We start from the raw sequence: 18,342 nt of genomic DNA, 5'->3' as shown, positions 1-18,342 counted from the left end.
ACACAGAAACACAAAGTGTAAAATACTATTTCAGTACTATTTATAGCATTAATTAAACACCTAAGAGTAACTGTGTATTAATTACAGAGTTCAACCAATCGTTTTAAGTAGAACATAAAAAATACTAAAAGGGTAAAGTATTAAGTTCTTTTTTTTTCTTTTTGTTTGTTATATAGTTTTTTTTTGTTTAATAAATGTGAATTTACAAAGTGCAACTTGTGTATTGTTGTGGCTTCCCCCCCAAAAAAACTCCCTCCCTCCCGTTGCCATCCCCTCTCCCTCTCCCTCTCCCATCCTGCCCTTCATCGAGTTTCGTTTCAATTACCTTCATATACTGAAGATCAACTTAGTATATACTAAGCAAGGATTTCAACAGGCTGCACTCACATCAAGATTCATTTTCAATTATCTTTATATACAGAAGATTGACTTAGTATATATTAAGTAAAGATTTCATCAGTTTGCACCCACACAGAAACACAGAGTGTAAAATGCTGTTTCAGTACTAGTTATAGCGTTGCTTCACATTGGACAACACAGTAAGGGCAGATCCCACATGAGAAGTAAGTACACAGTGACTCCTGTTGTTGACTTAAGAATTTGACACTCTTGTTTATGGCATCAGTAATCAACCTAGGCTCTAGTCATGAGTTGCCAGGGCTATGGAAGCCTTTTGAGTTTGCTGACTTTGATCTTATTCCAACAGGGTCGTAGTCAAAGTGGAAGTTCTCTCCTCCCTTCACAGAAAGGTACCTCCTTCTTTGATGACCCGTTCTTTCCACTGGGATCTCACTCGCAGGGATCTTTCATTTAGGTCTTCTTTTTTTTTTTTTTCCCAGAGTGCCTTGGCTTTCCATGCCTAAAATACTCTCACGGGCTCTTCAGCCATATCCGAATGCCTTAAGGGCTGATTCTGAGGCCAGAGTGCTATTTAGGACATCTGCCATTCTATGAGTCTGCTGTGTATCCCGCTTCCCATGATGGATCATTCTCTCCCTTTTTGATTCTATCAGTTAGTATTAGCAGACACTAGTCTTGTTTGTGTGATCCCTTTGACTCTTAGACCTATCAGTGTGATCAATTGTGAACTGAAATTGATCACTTGGACTAGTGAGATGCATTGGTACATGCAATCTTGATGGGATTGTATTGAAATCCCCTGGCACAATTCTAACTCCACCATTTGGGGCAAGTCCGATTGAGCATGTCCCAAATTGTACATCTCCTCCCTCTCTATTCCCACTGTTATGTTCTTATACTTCTAATTACAAATAATACTGAATATGTTAAAAATTAATCAAAACTAAAATAAAAAAGGGAAAACAACTTTTAAAAATAGGAACAAAAGTAAAATGTGTGCCAGCACAATTTTACAGATGGACATAATTCTAATTTGACATTCTGAATTACAAAGCATTCTTCACAGGATAGATTCTTACTAGGCCAATAGCTGATATTGAACTTTCTAATCATTCCAAGCTAATTGATTCCATTAAGAAAAATAATAAAAATACATAAAGAAAAACAAGTTTATTCAGACGTTCTTCACATGCATATTCATTTACTCACAAAAGAAAATAGTCACTATTTTAAGTTCTTTTGGCAACAAATCAAAATATATTAGCTAATCAACATTATGTGATGAGTCTTCAAAAATTTCATGAAAAATAAACGTGATGGAAAAATTGCATGACTTTTTTTTGCACCAAAATAAACTTATCTTTAAGTTCCATTTTCCACAAATATCCCAAAAGACCCTTATTCTTTTAAATGTGTAGTAATGAGGTCTCCATACTAAACATCATTACTGATTAACTGATATTAATAAGAATTTATTTGAAAGGCAGAGTTAGGGAGAGAGAAAGATATTTAACTGATCTTTTCTAAGCAAGAGCAACAACAAAGTACTATATATTTGTGTAGTCAAGTAAGCTTGGTAAAGTGCAGAATTTCAAATGATGAGCCAAAACACAAACATCATCTGAAGAATGCCACAGGACAGCTCCAGACAGCACTTTCTATTATTTCGTCTATGATTCAACTAGTAACATAACAATTAGGAATGTACAGCCAGAATATTCATTGTAAAAGAATAACAAGCAGGCATAAGCAAGGGAGCCAAGCATATTGTGACATATTTATGGTGAGAAGCAAAAACTCAAGTTGCTGCTGGCGGTCATGTTGCTCCTGGCTCATCTTCTATGTCCTTGGAGTATGATAAGGAGTTTTCCTAAAAGCAATATCTAATAATAACCCAAACCTTCTGCTTACTGCAGCCACATACCATTTAGGAAGATATGCCTTCACAAGGTCTGCTTGGGCAGAAGCAGGACAACAGCCATGTACAATATTCAGGAGGCTATGGCCTCACTGTGAACACTCAGGCAGTATCCACCACAGAAAAGATGAAATTTTTCCTATGTATTCCTGTAGTGGGATAGCTCACATTCAAAAAACGCAATGGAAAGGTACCTGCTCCTCTAGGGAATAGTGAAGACAGAACTTTTCTCTGACTCAGCGTGCAAAACTCCGTAAAGTGGATGGAATAATTATCATAAGGAGCCTGGGGCATTTTCAAGAGAAAGGAAAAATGAATATGGTGAATAGGTTGAGGTGTCACAGCCCTAGGAAAGATGTGTCCTGGGAAACATTTATGTGATCTAAAAGTATTGCTCACCAAGATCATTTTCTCCTTGCTTTGAAATCTTTTAGCTTTGGATTTTCTGATCTGAATTTATCATTAGGGAAGCTACCAAACCTTGGATAATTACTATGTCTGTAAGAAACCTCCATTCAGCCAATAATAGATGCCAAGTTATGGCTATGATGGTAACACACTTTCAAGTCACTTGAAAGACTTTTACCATAATAAAGACTGCATGCTTGTCATGCACACAGTACTTATTGTAAAACCTACTTCATGGACATTCTGAAGTCATCCACCTTTTCCTTTTCCCTCAAAGTAGATATTGCCATTATTCACTGAAGCTTACCTAGTGTAACGTCCTCACCTCGGTAGCATCTCCTAAGTCTCTTGGACACAGCTAGAGAAGAAACCATAGCTCATGCTATCATGTTTCAGAAACTTCATAGACTGATTTTGTCCCAGAGAAAGTGTCCGTGTCACTGTCACCAAGATCAAAATCAAGTCACAAATGACAAAATTCTTAGAGCCATAGATGAGCACTTTTGGTGAACAGACCATACAGGTAGACTTCAAAAGGTTCATGGGAAAGCGAAATTAAAAGGTAAGTTTATTTTGGCACAAAAATTTTAAAATAAATCCATAGTTTCCCTGAAAAATTTGAAGACACCTCATATCTTCAGTGAATACTACTAGGATATGGAAGGTATTTATAATTCTGAAGATTTCTTTCTTTAAATATGATTATGGCTTTCACACAGCTACTTCATATATTTTGCAATATTAGAGAATGATATTCAAGGAAAGCAGAATATTAGACAAGTAAAAATAGATTAAAAAAAAACCTGTCTACTTCTACACTCACCCTGTATGTATAGGAAGAATCAAAATCACACCTGGTTTTATGAACATGGACTTGCCTTCATTTTATCTTCAGTAGCAAGACTTTTTCCAAAGAACTGTTCTGATGATTCATTATGAGACCTTTCTTAAAGATCCCTTGAAAGGCAACATCAATAAGCAATTGAATCACTCACTTGAAAATCCTTGCCCTGCTGCTTCAACCAATTCTGAACTGCTATATCCTTGTCCTGATTGAATTTTCATGAAACCTACTCCCATTTTGGGGAAAAAAAAAAAAAAAAACTGGTTTGGGAACTGTCATTTCCTCAGTCATCCTAGAGAACCCTGGGCCCAGCTCACAGTGCCTGCTGCAAGAGCAGTGTGCATGAGGGGAACAGAAATGCAAAACAATCTCACAAGAGCTGCTGGAGACCAGGCAGCACTACCAGGAGCACCTGGGGCTGGAGGCCACGAGCTTCCTAGGGAATTCTAAAAGGGAATTCCTAGGGATTCTAAAAGCCAAGGAGATCATGGGATCGCCAAGTCCAGGCCCTGTTTGGGCTCTGGGGCTCATCTATACTACTAGCCAAGAGAGGCTTCCTCACCTGGAAGAAGGGCAATGGGAACATGGCCTGCAGGGCTTCTGCCCCCACTTGAAACTCCACACTCAATTTGCTGCCAAGGCAGAGAGGTCTTGGCCACCCTGTAGGAGCAGCTATGGAAAAACAAATGTTTCTGGAGGTTTGTGAAGCTTCAAGAAGGCCATCAAGACTTTAGGGGCCTTCAGCCCCCAGACTTGCTTCTTCTGCCCTGAAGAGGCTCCAGCACTGTCCTTCCCCAGCGAGAAGCTACTGCTTTTGTCCACAGACCAGGAGGAGCTATCATCCTGGCACCACAGTCTAACTTTTGGCCTTCAGCAGCCAGAAGAGCTAGAGGAATCTTACAAACTCTGGAACCCAGGATACTTCAGAGATAGGTCTGAACCAAGAGTGCAAAGTAATCTTCAGTGCAGAACAAAACACAAAACTCTTTATGGTTTGACAAAGCTCATTTTACATTTCCTGGGACCAAGCCATTCTGGGTTATTTGACCAGTTTTTTTGTGGTTGTTGTTTTGTTTTTGGTTTTGGTTTTGTTTTTGTTTTTTTTTTTTTTTTTTTTTTTTTTTTTTTTTTTTTGACAGGCAGAGCGGACAGTGAGAGAGAGAGAGACAGAGAGAAAGGTCCTCCTTTTGCCGTTGGTTCACCCTCCAATGGCCACTGCGGCCAGCGCACCGCGCTGATCTGAAGCCAGGAGCCAGGGGCTTCTCCTGGTCTCCCATGCGGGTGCAGGGCCCAAGCACTTGGGCCATCCTCCACTGCACTCCCGGGCCACAGCAGAGAGCTGGACTGGAAGAGGGGCAACCGGGAAAGAATCCGGTGCCCCGACCGGGACTAGAACCTGGGGTGCTGGCGCCACAGGTGGAGGATCAGCCATTGAGCCGCGGCACCGGCCATGACCAGTTCTTATGAATCATGAAACCAGGTCTGAGTCAACTAAACCTCCATTGAACCAGTCTCTCCAACATGGATGAGGGGATTTGGGAATGACAAGCTCAGTGCTATGTCTGTGGCCAACTGTTTATGAAAGCTGCAACTTTGGAAACATGGCTATTTTTACATTACGTATATTTCTACAATTTATTTTCCCATTGAATTTAATAAAGCGTTTTCTGGGGGGAGCAAAAAAAAAACTGCTTTAAATCAAACTTCAATTCTCAACAAACACTGAATTACTGAATTTAACTTCTTCCACTCCAAGACACCATCAGAGCCTACTATGGTAGCCTTCTCCCTTATCCAATAAGGTATACATAGAGGTTGGTCTTATCAACAGCTTCCACTGGTAACATTTGAGGATTGAGAAATTACATGTGACAAAGAGAAAACTCTGACACACAACTTTTGTAGCAGTAAGTTCAGAGGAATCAGGACTTGGTCAATGACTGCCAGCTTCCCTGAGTTTTGCCCATTTCCAACATAGGACCAACAAAAGAAAACTAATCATGCTCCCCAACTAATCACAAATGATGTTCCCCATTGTAGCTAGCCCACTTCGAGCTTCCTCAAACCAGTAACCCCAAATCAAACAAAACTGAAATCTTTACATACCGATCTTTTTATCTTATAAAGTTTTTCTATGCCCCTAGGGGTTTACCTTTGAGTCTGTATCAAACACAAATGATGGTTGGTGGCCTTGATGCAATCAGCTCTGATTGAGCAGTCTCTACTTGTTCTTGTTTTGATGGTCTTCCTTATATTCTGTGGGAGCAGAGTTTAGACAACAGGATTTGAAATACAGGAGAAACTTTTTAGAAGAATAAATGGGTATCATATTGCTCAGAACTATTAGTTCTCCAGTCAAGGGTTTTTACAAAATCTTTATTTTCATCTACCTGAAAGGCAGAATGAGAGAGAGACAGACGAGGGAGAGAGAGAAATAGAGAAATAGAGAAATAGAGAGAGAGAGAGAGAGAGAGAGAGAGAGAGAGGAAGAGAGGGAGAGAGGGAGGGGGGGGGAGAGAGAGGGGGAGAGAGGGAGAGAGAATATGAATCTTCTATTTGCCAATTTACTCTCCAAATGCCTATAACAGCCAGGGTTTAGCCATGCCAAGGAGCTCCAATGTGAGTCTTCCACATGGGTAACAGGGACCTAAGACCTTGATCCATCATCTTCTGCCCCCCCCCCCCAGAATGCATTTCCAGGAACCTGGATCAGAAGCAGAATAGTCAGGTCTCCAATCAGTACTCTGATATGTGATGCAGGTTTCCCAAAACGAGGTTTAACCTGCTGCACTGCAACACCTGCCAGAAACTGGTAAATTTCCTACCCAGTAAAGAGTTTCAAGGACGGTTCCATTCTAGAAACTAGCAATAGCCTCATATAAAACCGAGAACACAAATAGGCAAGCATTTCTAAACATCATAATCTAATCTACCCCCAAATCCTACCACTTTGTAAAAGATGGCTATCTCCTACATCTCTCTTTTGTTCTTTTTTAAAAATTTTATTTAAGTTACATGTTTTGTGATTTTCATATATACAGATTTAGTAACATAGTGATAATTCTCACTCTACCCTCCTGCTCATTTCCAACCCTTCTTTCTTCTCCCTCTCCCATTTTGACTCTTAATTTTTACAAAAATCTTCTTTCAATTTACTTAATGATCGTAAAGTTGACCCTATGTAAGAGTTCAACAAATAGTAAGAAGGAAAAAAAAATAAAAACACTGTTCCTCAACAGAAGATACAAGGACAATAAACAATTATCGAATCTCAAAATGTCCACTTCACCACAATAAATATTTTAGGAACTCTATTAATTACCTCAGATCAGGGAAAACTTCATCTTTCCTTTTTATCCTTTAGTTCCCCACCCAGCTATGCTGTATATACAAAATCACAATTCACTCTTTCTACTTCAGTGCCATTTACAGTGATGCTGAATTGTCAATTTCATGATCTCTTAAATCCTTCTTAATGGCCAATGACATTTTCTAAGTATTTGTTTTTGAACTAGACACACACACACACACACAAAAATTAAACAGTAGGATATAAAGGACTTTGAAAGTTCTCATTTTTCTTATATCAAGCGAAGAGGGAGAAAAAAATCCTGCAATTCCTTTTGCAATGTGGAGAGAAAACAAATAATGTGCCTTCCAAGACAGTCACATAATTTTTCTTCAGGGTGGATGACTACTCAGAAAAATAACATTACAGGTTGTTTTGGTATAAAAAGCCAGGGCTTGCTTCAACAAGAAAATAGAGAGCAGAATTTCATACATAATAAATTGTGAAACCAATAAGAGCAAGTAGAAAGAAAAGTAGGTTCCAGTGCTTGCAGCATGTATCAGATCATGAATCTCAACAATTATCATGGAAGGTGAGAGTTGAAGACATCGGCATCTGATGACAATTGGCTGTCTGTGAAAAATCTCAAGAATGAAAATGACTGACAGACTATTATAAATAATTTTCTAACAATAGTGTACTAATAATATTCTAATTTTCAACTTATTATTTTCTATATTAGGCTACCCAAAATGGTTTCAAAAAACTGCAAAATTCAGGACCCCTGTGATTTACCTAGAGATTCAAAGGAAAAGCTTATGGAGTTGTTTATATCAATGCAGAATGCAGAAGAGATGGGGCCAGCATTGTGCCATAGTAGGTAAAGCCACTACATGCAATACAAGCATCCCATATGGTCAATGGTTCATGTTTCACCTGCCCCCTTTCTCGCTCAGCTAACTCTTTCTAACGGCCTGGGAAAAGCAGCGGAAGATGGCCTGAGTGTTTGGGTCCCTGCCACCCATGTGGGAGACCTGGAAGAAGCTCCTGGCTCCTGGCTTCAGTGTGGCCCAGCACTTGCTGTTGTGGCCAACTGGGGGGTGAATCAGTGGATGAGAGACCTCCTTGTCTCTCCCTCTCTGCAACTTTGACTTCCAAATAAATAAATAAATCTGTGACAAAATATGGGTAGGGGGAGGACACAGAAGAGACCAGAAGATTAAGAGTTCAGTGGAAATGTGAAGTCAAGATGAGATGACTGGGGAAAATGTAGATTCCACATGTCCCTATATAGTGAAAGGGAAATGTTGGATTTCTATGATAGTAGAGATGAAAACTAACGTAAATAAGAATAACCTCACAAAGCTAGAAGGTTTAAAAATACCCAGGCAACTGACATTTAAGTGACATATCATTCTATAACTGTGGTCACAGGAATGCTTATTAGGGGCCACTATTGGCACAACCCCTTAAGCCCCTGTCTACAGCACCAGCATCCCATGTGGGTGCTTGTTCAAGTCCTGGCTGTTCCACTTAAGATCTCACTCCCTGCTAATGTGCATGGGAAAGCAGCAGAAGATAGACCAGGTGCTTGGGCCCCTGCACCTATCTAGGAGACCCAGAAGAAGCTCCTGGCTCATGACTTCTGCCTGGCCCAGCTCTGGCTGTTGTGGCCATTTGGGGAGTGAACCAGCAGAAGGAAGATCTCTCCCTCTCTCCCCCTCTCTCTCTGTAATTCTGACTTTCAAATAATAAATAAATGTATTCTTAAAAGTGCTAATTAATAGACTAACACCTCTTCCTTCTTTCTCTTTCTTTCTTCCTATTTTGTTCTTGCTCTATTTCTCTATTTTTAAATTTTTCCTTATTCCTCAATATGTTGGCATTTATAATTAATTCTGTCTTGCATTTAAGCTTAGAAGTAAACTTAGAATTACTTTATTATCATTTCTTTTCATTTTTTCTATTAAATATCAAGTAAATATATAATAGTGAAGTAATTTTAAAGATCATACTTTTTAGCACAACCTATATTCAAACAATTTAAGCATGGTTTGAAAAGGTATGTAAGGAGACATCTTGCAAGAGTTTGAGGCCAGATGTTTTACTTGCTTGGTCTCTATTAATGACCCCCTCTTGGTAAGAAAACTCTGTGAGACACAAGTTTTACCTCAGCAACATGATGATAACAGTGGAACTGCAATCATTTGTAACTGGGGGCATGAGGTTGGATCAGACTGCAAGCTGTGAAGAATATACATATGTGTGTAAGTATATATACATATTTACATATACCCCACATATATGCATTTTTCACACATCTGTATATGCCACACACATAAGTACTGCTAACATAGAGTATATTCCTAATATGAATACATATATAAGTCCTATGTATTTAGATTATATACCAGTATTTATTTTTATAATTTTATTTACTTTTTTAAAATTGAACTAAAAGAAATATGAGAGCTCTTTCCAACTAATCAACAGCTCATTAGAGAAAGCATAATTTATTCTTAATTAGTACAACAGCTTTTACAAGGATCATACCATTTGATTGTTTATGAATTAATACTAAAATTATCTTTTTAACAAAGATAAGCTCCTCCTATTTAAACAATAAATGCTCTTGAAACTACATGCCTATTATATTTAGTTTAAGCAAAATATTAATGCACATAATATTTACTGGTTTTAATTATTTTTCAGTTAGTAATAAACTTGTGCTATTAACCAGTCATTACTATGTCAACTATAGTTCTTCATCAATGATTCTGAATCAAAGTTTTGGTAATTAATTAGATAACAGAAATATTTCAACTTATATTTAATATCTATGAAGTTATGAAGATCACAAACATCATTAAGGAATTTGAAAGTTAAAAGAGGTCCATCTATTCCACACATTCTTTAACACCAGTTCAAATGTCCTTACTTCTCCAACTTCTCTGTACTTCTATTTAGCATTTATTTAATGCCTACTCTATGCCAGATCTCACGTCAAACTACGGGGCAGAACTAAATATAAAACGGCTTTTCAGAGTCTTTCAGTTAATAATGCCCTTCATTTACATGAGATTGGACTTCCTCAGTGCTTGGCAGTTGGATGACACTCAGTAAACTTTAGTCTTCTGCTCTCTCCTTCCCTTACTTCACGCTGTGGGTACTTTTGTTGAAGCCTCGATGTAACATACTACATCAGAAGTATTTGCTGCATGAAGGTTCCCTCTAGAATGAGCCTGTAGGTTTCCTTTCAGAATAGTCATTTCTTAATTATTCAAAAAGAGACAGAAGATAAAAGAGAGAAAAGAGTGATCTGGAAGATATCAAAAATAGAACTACAATTCAATATATTTCTTTCCTCCAATGACATGTGGAGCTTCCTGAGAAAAAGTAAAGCTTTCAGAATTTAATTAACATCTAAAGATGGGAGCTTTAAAAAAGGCCAATCACGGACATGGGAGTGACTGTGGGAGAGTCACAACCAAGGTCACTTAAAACAAGGTAAAACTTGCAAATACAATCGTTTGGTGCTGTGGGTGGGTGGCTGTTGCGGGAGGAGCAGGTGGGCAGCCACATGAGGAAGGGCTATCATAGGATGTATCCTGGACAAAGTTTACTCTTTTCTTCCTCCCTCCGACAGTGATTGCCCCTATGCAACTGAAGTATCCATGTCGAGTATTTCAAGAAAACCAGAACACAGCAATTCCTTTTTCCTGAAGCCAAAATTAGAAAAAATATTTTCAAATGAGACACCTCCTCTTATGCCAGTTGTTCTTACTGAAAACTAAAAGAAACCAGTGGAAACTGAGATGTGAAATTTCTGGGGCAAAAACAAACACCTCGGATTTATTAACCCTTGCCATATTGGGTGGATTTTCTCTCACTTCTGAACCATTAACTTATTGAATAGAACAAGACTAATTTTCTTTAAAAGTAATAACATTGTAAAAGAAAAATGCTTTTATAAACTTCAGAGATTGTCAATTCCCAGGAGAGGAATTACAAAGTGACAATAAACATATTTTTATAGTTTAATCTCATTTGTAATTGAAAGTGTGATAGTCCCTTCTTCATTTACAAATGGGTCCAAATAAAAATAAAAGCTGAAAAAAGTCCTTTTTTACCAAAACCATGTTGGCAGGCAATAAAAATGAAAAATTTTGTTCTCTTCTAATGAGATTATAAATTAAAAAAAAAATTTTGAAGGTAATTTTCCAACATGAATCAACTTTTTGTTTAAGATTTATATATTTATTTGATAGGCAGAGTTACAGAATAGGCAGAGAGAGAAATAGAGGTCTTCCATCCTCTGGGTCACTCCCCAAATGGCAGCAATGGCCAGGCCTGGGCCCATCCAATGCAAGGAGCCAGGAGCTCCTTCTGAGTCTCCCACGTGGGTGCAGGAGCCCCAGGACTTGGGCCAACTTTTACTGCTTTCCCAGGCCATAGCAGAGAGCTGGCTCGGAACAGGAAAAGCTGGGACTTGAACTGGCATCTCCCAGTACTGCAGTCAGCAGCTTTAACCACTACGTCACAGTGCTGGCCCCTCAACTGTTTTTTAAGACATTCTTCAGGGCAGCTTTGTGGCATAGTAGGCTAAGCCTCCGCCTGTAGAACCACCATCCCATATCAGCACCAGTTTGTATCCAAGCTGCTCCACTACTGATTATGCTCTCTGCTAATGGCCTGGGCAAGCAGTGAAAGATGGCCCAAGTGCATGGACCCCTGAACCCACGTGGGAGACACAGAAGAAGCTTCTGGCTCCTGGCTTTGCATTGGTGCAACTCCAACATTGCAGCCATTTGGGGAGTGAACAAGCAGACCGAAGACCTTTCTCTCCATCTCTCCCTCTCTCTGTTACTCTACCTCTCAAATAAAGAAATGAAATCTTAAAAAAAAAAAAAAAGACATTCTTGCACTCACCAGACAATTTACAACTTTCTTGGAGAAATGCACGTGGACTGAGAGGGCTTTAATGTTCTCCTCAGTGTAACTGAACTTCACACGTGCTTCTTCTCCACTCTGGGCCATTCTTAGCATCTGCCTTAGAAAACTTGCAATAGAACTTTCTTGTTCAGCACCTTGAGCTACAAATCCTTTTAAAAGCCTCTTGGTAGTTTTACAATCCAGAAATATTTTTTTTAATCAAGGACCTAGAATCTATCTCTTTCAAATATAAAAAGTTTCTATGGGGGGATAAAAGCCTAAATTTGTGCTGGAGTCTTGCTTCAAATTATAAAACTACCTCCTGTCAGAAAGAAAAGGAAAGCTTATTTTTCCTTTGCATAAAGGCGATTAACAACACTGGGGGCCTCTGGTCTCACTTTCACCCCAACGTGTAAAAGTCCTTCCAAGTTTGTTTCCGTAGAGCTGAGTGCAGGCAGCATTCTGGTGTCTCTCCAGGCCTGTCATCACTTTAAATAGTGTTCTCTTGAGTCAGGCACTGCATCGAAGCAGGTAAAGTGGCCACCTCCGGCAGCGCCCCATTCCAAATAGGCATTGGTTTGAGTCCCGGCTGCTCCACTTCCAATTCTGCTCTCTGTTAAGGAGGCTGGAAAAGTGCGGAAGATGACCCAAGTGCTTGGGTCCCTGAACCTGTGTAAGAGACTCGGAAGAAATTCCTGGCTCTCAGTTTTGGATTAGCCCTGCTCTGGCTATGGCAGCCATTTGGAGAGTGAACCAGCAAATGGAAGATTTCAGCCCCTCTCTGTCTCTCTCTCTTTCTCTCTCTATAACTCCATCTTTTAAATAAATAAATCTATAAAAAAGTATTTCTCTTAGCATGTTTAACTTTTTTTAAAAAAAGATTTATTTGAAAATCAGAGTTACACAGAGAGAGGAGAGGCAGAGAGACAGAGAGAGAGGTCTTCCATCAGCTGGTTCACTCCCCAGATGGCCACAATGGCCAGAGCTGTGTTGATCCAAAGCCAGGAGCCAGGCGTTTCCTCTGAGTCTCCACGTGAGTGAGGGGCCCAAGCACTTGGGCCATCCTCTACTGCTTTCCCAGGCCATAGCAGAGAGAGCTGGATCAGAAGTAGAGCAGTCGGGACTTGAACCAGCACCAACGTGAGATGCCGGTACTGCAGGCGGCAGCTTTACCCGCTAAGCCACAGTGCCAGCCCCAAGCATGCTTAACTTTGTCCGGTGCACTTTGCTTTGACAGCATAAAAAAGATCTGTAATACTGTATTACCTAATATATTATTTATGACATCAGAAAGCAAAATTTTTGTTCAGTATTAATTACTTAAATAAATTATAAATATTATAAAACAAAATATGTCAGATAATTGACCCTTTACAAATATGCATACACAGTTTTTTTAGGTAGAGAAAGAAATTGTAAAATAAAAATATCTTGCATCTATTCCCATTTTGGGAGTCAACATTTTGTTAGCTAATTAAGGTTTCAAATAGGGCAATAAGACACAATAGTACCATGATCTGCAACTAAAAATACAAAGAGGAGTACAAGGGGACATTACGAATCTTTCAGAGATGCAGAATTCTATGCAATTGATGAACGTGACATTCTGCAACTATTTATATAACAAGCTAAACCACTGAAAAATGAGGCCCTGCCAGTCTCAACAGATAACAACTGAAGAAGAGAAAATCAGTGAGGATGACATGACAGATGCTTTCAATGATTTGAATAGCACAGGATTAAGAGATACTGTAGCACAAGGGCCCTCAAGCTTGGCTGCCCACTGGAATCAACTTGAGGCATTAAAAAACAAAACAAAACAAAACAAAACAAAAAAAACTGATGTCTTTGGGTGTGGTCTTGATATCGGTGATCTTTAAAGCTCTGGGATGTTTCTAATATGCAGAAAAATTGGGAATTCACTGACATTACCAATATTCCTGGTCTCCTGCATACGTCACTCAATACTCAGTTCTCTATTTTCGTGTGCACATTGTCTTGATTTCTAGACTGAGACGCAGCCTGTGGGTTTTATTTACACACTGCAGCCAGATTAACCTCCTTATTCCCTTTATTTCAAAACACTGCGAGCCTTGCTTTGCAAGATTCTGTGATAACTGAGATTTGTCAGTAACATTATTTGATTCAGTAACTACAGACCCAGGCAAGGTGAGAATTACCAGAATGACCATCATCAAGAGAAGCCCAAGATCCAAGGCCATCCTTCAACCCTAACAAAACTCTCTACAGCCTCCACATTCCCTTTCTCCCACTGTTCCCCAATTACTGAAACCACCAGATCTTCTGGAATTTACAGCTAGTTATCAGCAGAATTCTTTATCTGCATAATTCATTTTTGCTTACACCCCTAATAAGGTGGATTTTGGTCTTTGAAACAATAGGTTGTTTCTCATCTCACTTTAGACCACTAACCTCTAACTTTCCAAAACCTCTTCAGAACCTCCTGTAATCAGATATTACCCAGGACCTCTCTTAATTTCAGTCAATTCCTTCCCTTTCTTGAGAATTTTAGCTCCTAGGTTACTCTCTCTGTCATTAACTTGTAGGGTTTGGTAATTCCAATAATTTTCCCAATAAGCTGGCCTTACAATTTCTTGATCTCTTTTTTCCAGGATGTTTTCTCCACCCTATCACTTCATTTCCACTTTCACCTTTTTGTTTAACCAGATTAAACTGTTTGGCCCATGATAATGGCAGCTATTTGGCATACACTCAACTCCCTACTCATTGTACTTACATGACAAAAGGTCAGTCTCTGTTACAAACAATACACAACACGTATGGTTTCTGCTCGCTTGCACACAATGAAGCATGGCAAGAGAAAAAGACAGCTGTGCCAACTGGGGGAACTCTATCCACATTATAGTATGTTATATTAATTAAAAAACATTCAAATCATCCTTGATTGTACTCTTTCAACCGTAAATTTCATCACCTGTCAATCCCATAAGTTAAACTATCAATGTATACACAGAATCTGATAATTTATCACTACCTACCGCTCTCACTGGGGCCTGAACCACTGTTATTTCCCATGGCTATTATTCCTCAGTGGTTTCACTGTTGCTTCCATCAACACAGCACCCAGACCAGCAACAATTATCTCTTTTTCTTCTTGCTTATATCTATATACTTGAATAATATTTTATATTTTACTAATATTATTCATACATGTTATCTGGTTAGATGCTGCACACATTCCACATTAGGGAAAATGAGGCTCAGAAAAGTGAAGGGCCTTGTGCAATACATAAAACATATAAGATGCGGCTGACACCACGGCTCACTAGGATAATCCTCTGCCTGCGGCGCCAGCACACGAGGTTCTAGTCCCGTTCAGGGAGCCGGATTATGTCCCGGTTGCCCCTCTTCCAGGCCAGCTCTCTGCTGTGGCCCGGGAGTGCAGTGGAGGATGGCCCAAGTGCTTGGGCCCTGCACCCCATGGGAAACCAGGAGAAGCAGCTGGTTCCTGGTTTCTGATCAGCGTGGTGTGCCGGCCGCAGCGTGCCGGCCGCAGCGGCCATTGGAGGGTGAACCAATAGCAAAAGGAAGACCTTTCTCTCTGTCTCTCTCTCTTACTGTCCACTCTGCCTGTCAAAAAAAAAAATATATATATATATATATATACACACATATAAGATGCAAGGGTGAACTCTGAACCTGTATTTTGCCACTTCAAGTCTAGTGAATTTTTTTTTTTTTTTTTTTACAAAAAATCCCAGGAAAGTGACTAGTTGAACTCAATTTTTTGGTCAGAGTGTCCCTAAAAGGTACAAGTCCACTGTTCCACTCACAAACCTCCAATAGCTTCTATTCTCCAGTAAAAGCCAAAGCTCTCAGTATCGCCTACTACTGTATTTATTACACTCTCTGATCTAACCTCCTATGAATGTTCTCCTTTGTTTCCTGTACATAAGTTACACTAGCCTCCTTGCTGTCCCTCCCACAGCTTACACACACTTTCACCCCATGGTCTTTATTCTTTCTATTCTTGAGGTTAGAATCCTCCTCTCAAAGTACTCATAGAATTCATTCTTTCACCTGCATCAAATGCCGTCTTCTCAGTGACAACCTTAGAATTGTAACTTCTCTTCCCCAGCATTACCGACTCCACATCCATGTTCCATAGCATTTACAATCATTTATCGCATCATACAGTTTATCTTTGGTTTCTCATTACCCTTCTTCCATTACTATGCTTGTTCCTAAGAATAGTACCTTAAAAAGTGAGACAATGAGTAGATAATTTTAATTATTACCTAACAATTAGCCCTCCATACATTAGTATTTATTAACAACTCTAAAATCAAGATATATATGTATATATATATATTAATTATTCAAAAGGCAGAGTGTCAGAGGGAGAGGAAGACACACACACATACTGCACAATTAGAGAGGGAGATAAAGACAGAAACAGAGACAGAGACAGAGAGAGATATCTCCCATCTGCTGGTTCATATTCCATATACCCAGGGCTGGACCATACCAAAGCCAGGGGCCAGAGACTCCATATGGATCTTCCACACAGGTGGCAGGGGTCCAAGTACTTAGGCATTATTTGCTGCCTTCCCAAATGCATTAACAGAAGCTGCACAGCAAGCAGAGAAGCTGGGACTTAATATGGAATGCTGGCATCATGAGAACAAGCTTAAGCCTCTGATCACAATGCTGGCCCCTCACAAGCTTTATCTTCTATTCTCTAGAATGTGTTCATAAAGGACCTTTTAAACCTTCAAACTCCAGTAAGAATATTTTTGTATTATAGCATTAAAATATACCCTATAGTTATTATAGAAAGCACTTAGCTGGAAGGGTACAAGATAGAACCATATTTTAAATTAGCATAGTATTCAGAATCTCATGAAAGTTGAATTAATGTATTGGAAAAAAATGAAATAAACCCTTGGTTTTTCAATATTATACACATGTATATTTTTCTCTTCTCATTTTTCAGATTTTCTTTCCAGTTCTCACCTCTTTTGTATTTTGTGGTTTATTTTTACAGATAATTGGAATTTCTTTAAATGCTACAATCTAAATACTGATACTCAAGCAGACATGGTGTAGAATATACCATTAACATTAGAAATGACACTAATTTTAGGTTTCTAAGTTATTATATCCTTCACTGCAATCAATATAATTCAAAGTAGATATTTTAAGATAATGAAAAAAATATAGGCTAGAAAAGAAGGGCTTGACCCTAACCATCTTATGCCATTACAGGGTGTAGGTAGGGTCTCTGCTAAATGAGTTTTAACCTGTGCTTCTTTCCACCTAATGACTTCATGAGCTCCTTTAATTCAAAACTCTCTAGAGGATGCCCAGTCTGACAGTGATAAGGTTAAAATACTGCTAATGGTCTATGAATTCTGGCACTGAATTGCTTTGTATTTCTGTAGAGCTATTCTTGAAAAACCCCATTATGGAGTGACAAAAACATTTTTAAACACGAACAAACTGAAATCTACATAACTGATCCTGAAGTATTTCTAAGTGACTTATTTCAGACTTTAAACATTTCATTATTTAGCTGAAAATGCACTAGTTTGCTTAACAAAATACCCATGTCACTATTATAAGAATAAAAATGAATTTTATACAGGCTAACATCATACATTTCTCTAATACTGAACTACATATTAAATTAAAAACTAAAAAACAATCATTCAAGCAGAGCAATTTTTTGCATTACTGCTTGAATTTCTGAAAATAACCTTTTACATAATGGAAAATTGAAAGAAAACAGTATTACTAAATAAGATATTTTCATATCTGGCAATCTAGGACAAGGAAAGACTGTATGGTTATCATTAAATAAGAAGACTTCTCATTGAAACATTTTCTTTAGACGTATTTTAATGCAGAAATATTCACTCTAAAGGTTACTTTGTCAAAAATTTCCACCTATTTGTTTGACTGTTCTATCTGTTCTTCATTTTTGTTTTTTAAACATTTATTTATTTGAAAGTCAGAGTTACAAAGAGAGGGAGAGACACAGCGATATCTTCCATCCACTGGTTCATTCTCCAGATGCCCACAACAGCCAGGGATGGGCCAGGCTAAAGCCAGGAGCCAGGAGCTTCATTTGGGTCTCCCACATGGGTGGCAGTTGCCCAAGCACTGGGACATCTTCCACCGGTTCTCCCAAGCCATGAGTATGAAGCTAGTTCAGAAGTGGGGCAGACAGGACATAAATCAGTGCCCATATTGGATATCGGACTCATAAGCAAAGGCTTTACCTGCTACACCACAACATCAGCCCCTCTTTATTTATTATAACAAAATTACTACGTCCCCTATATTAAGTATCCTATTTAATTCATTTTTTGTAATTTGCTGTCTTTCAAGCCTTTTTAAAAACTGGTCAAAAGTAATGCTCTATTTAATAAATATAACTAATCTTTTATTATCTTTCACTAGAATATGTATTCTCTTTTAGTGTCATTTATTTCACTGACTGTGAAAATTATGAGATAGTACATTATGTGCCAGATCTCCATATATAATGGAATATTGAGTTCTTAAAACACTACATGCCTGCACCTGTCTCCTGGGTAAACTCAG

The 18,342-nt window shown here is 38.7% G+C and overlaps 1 protein-coding gene across 16 annotated transcripts in view; it reads right to left on the bottom strand.

The window, feature by feature from the left end:
- RALYL (RALY RNA binding protein like) overlaps positions 1 to 18,342 on the bottom strand; it is an 833,139-nt gene that overhangs the window by 710,016 nt on the left and 104,781 nt on the right. For 3 of the 16 annotated variants that reach the window (XM_051844577.2, XM_051844589.2, XM_070075264.1), the window contains exon 2: positions 5,683 to 5,786. The exons of 11 other annotated variants lie outside the window; for them this stretch is intronic. The gene's annotated coding sequence lies outside the window, so the exon portion shown is untranslated. Of the gene's footprint in view, positions 1 to 5,682; positions 6,020 to 8,989; positions 10,459 to 18,342 lie in introns of those variants that run through there. 2 more of the 16 variants (XM_051844588.2, XM_051844585.2) reach the window with 2 other exon arrangements.

Source organism: Oryctolagus cuniculus, chromosome 6, assembly GCF_964237555.1.
Source record: "Oryctolagus cuniculus chromosome 6, mOryCun1.1, whole genome shotgun sequence".
Taxonomy (NCBI): Eukaryota; Metazoa; Chordata; class Mammalia; order Lagomorpha; family Leporidae; genus Oryctolagus; species Oryctolagus cuniculus.
Note: the sequence above shows the minus strand (reverse complement) of the source record. Positions and strands in the feature narration are given on the sequence as shown.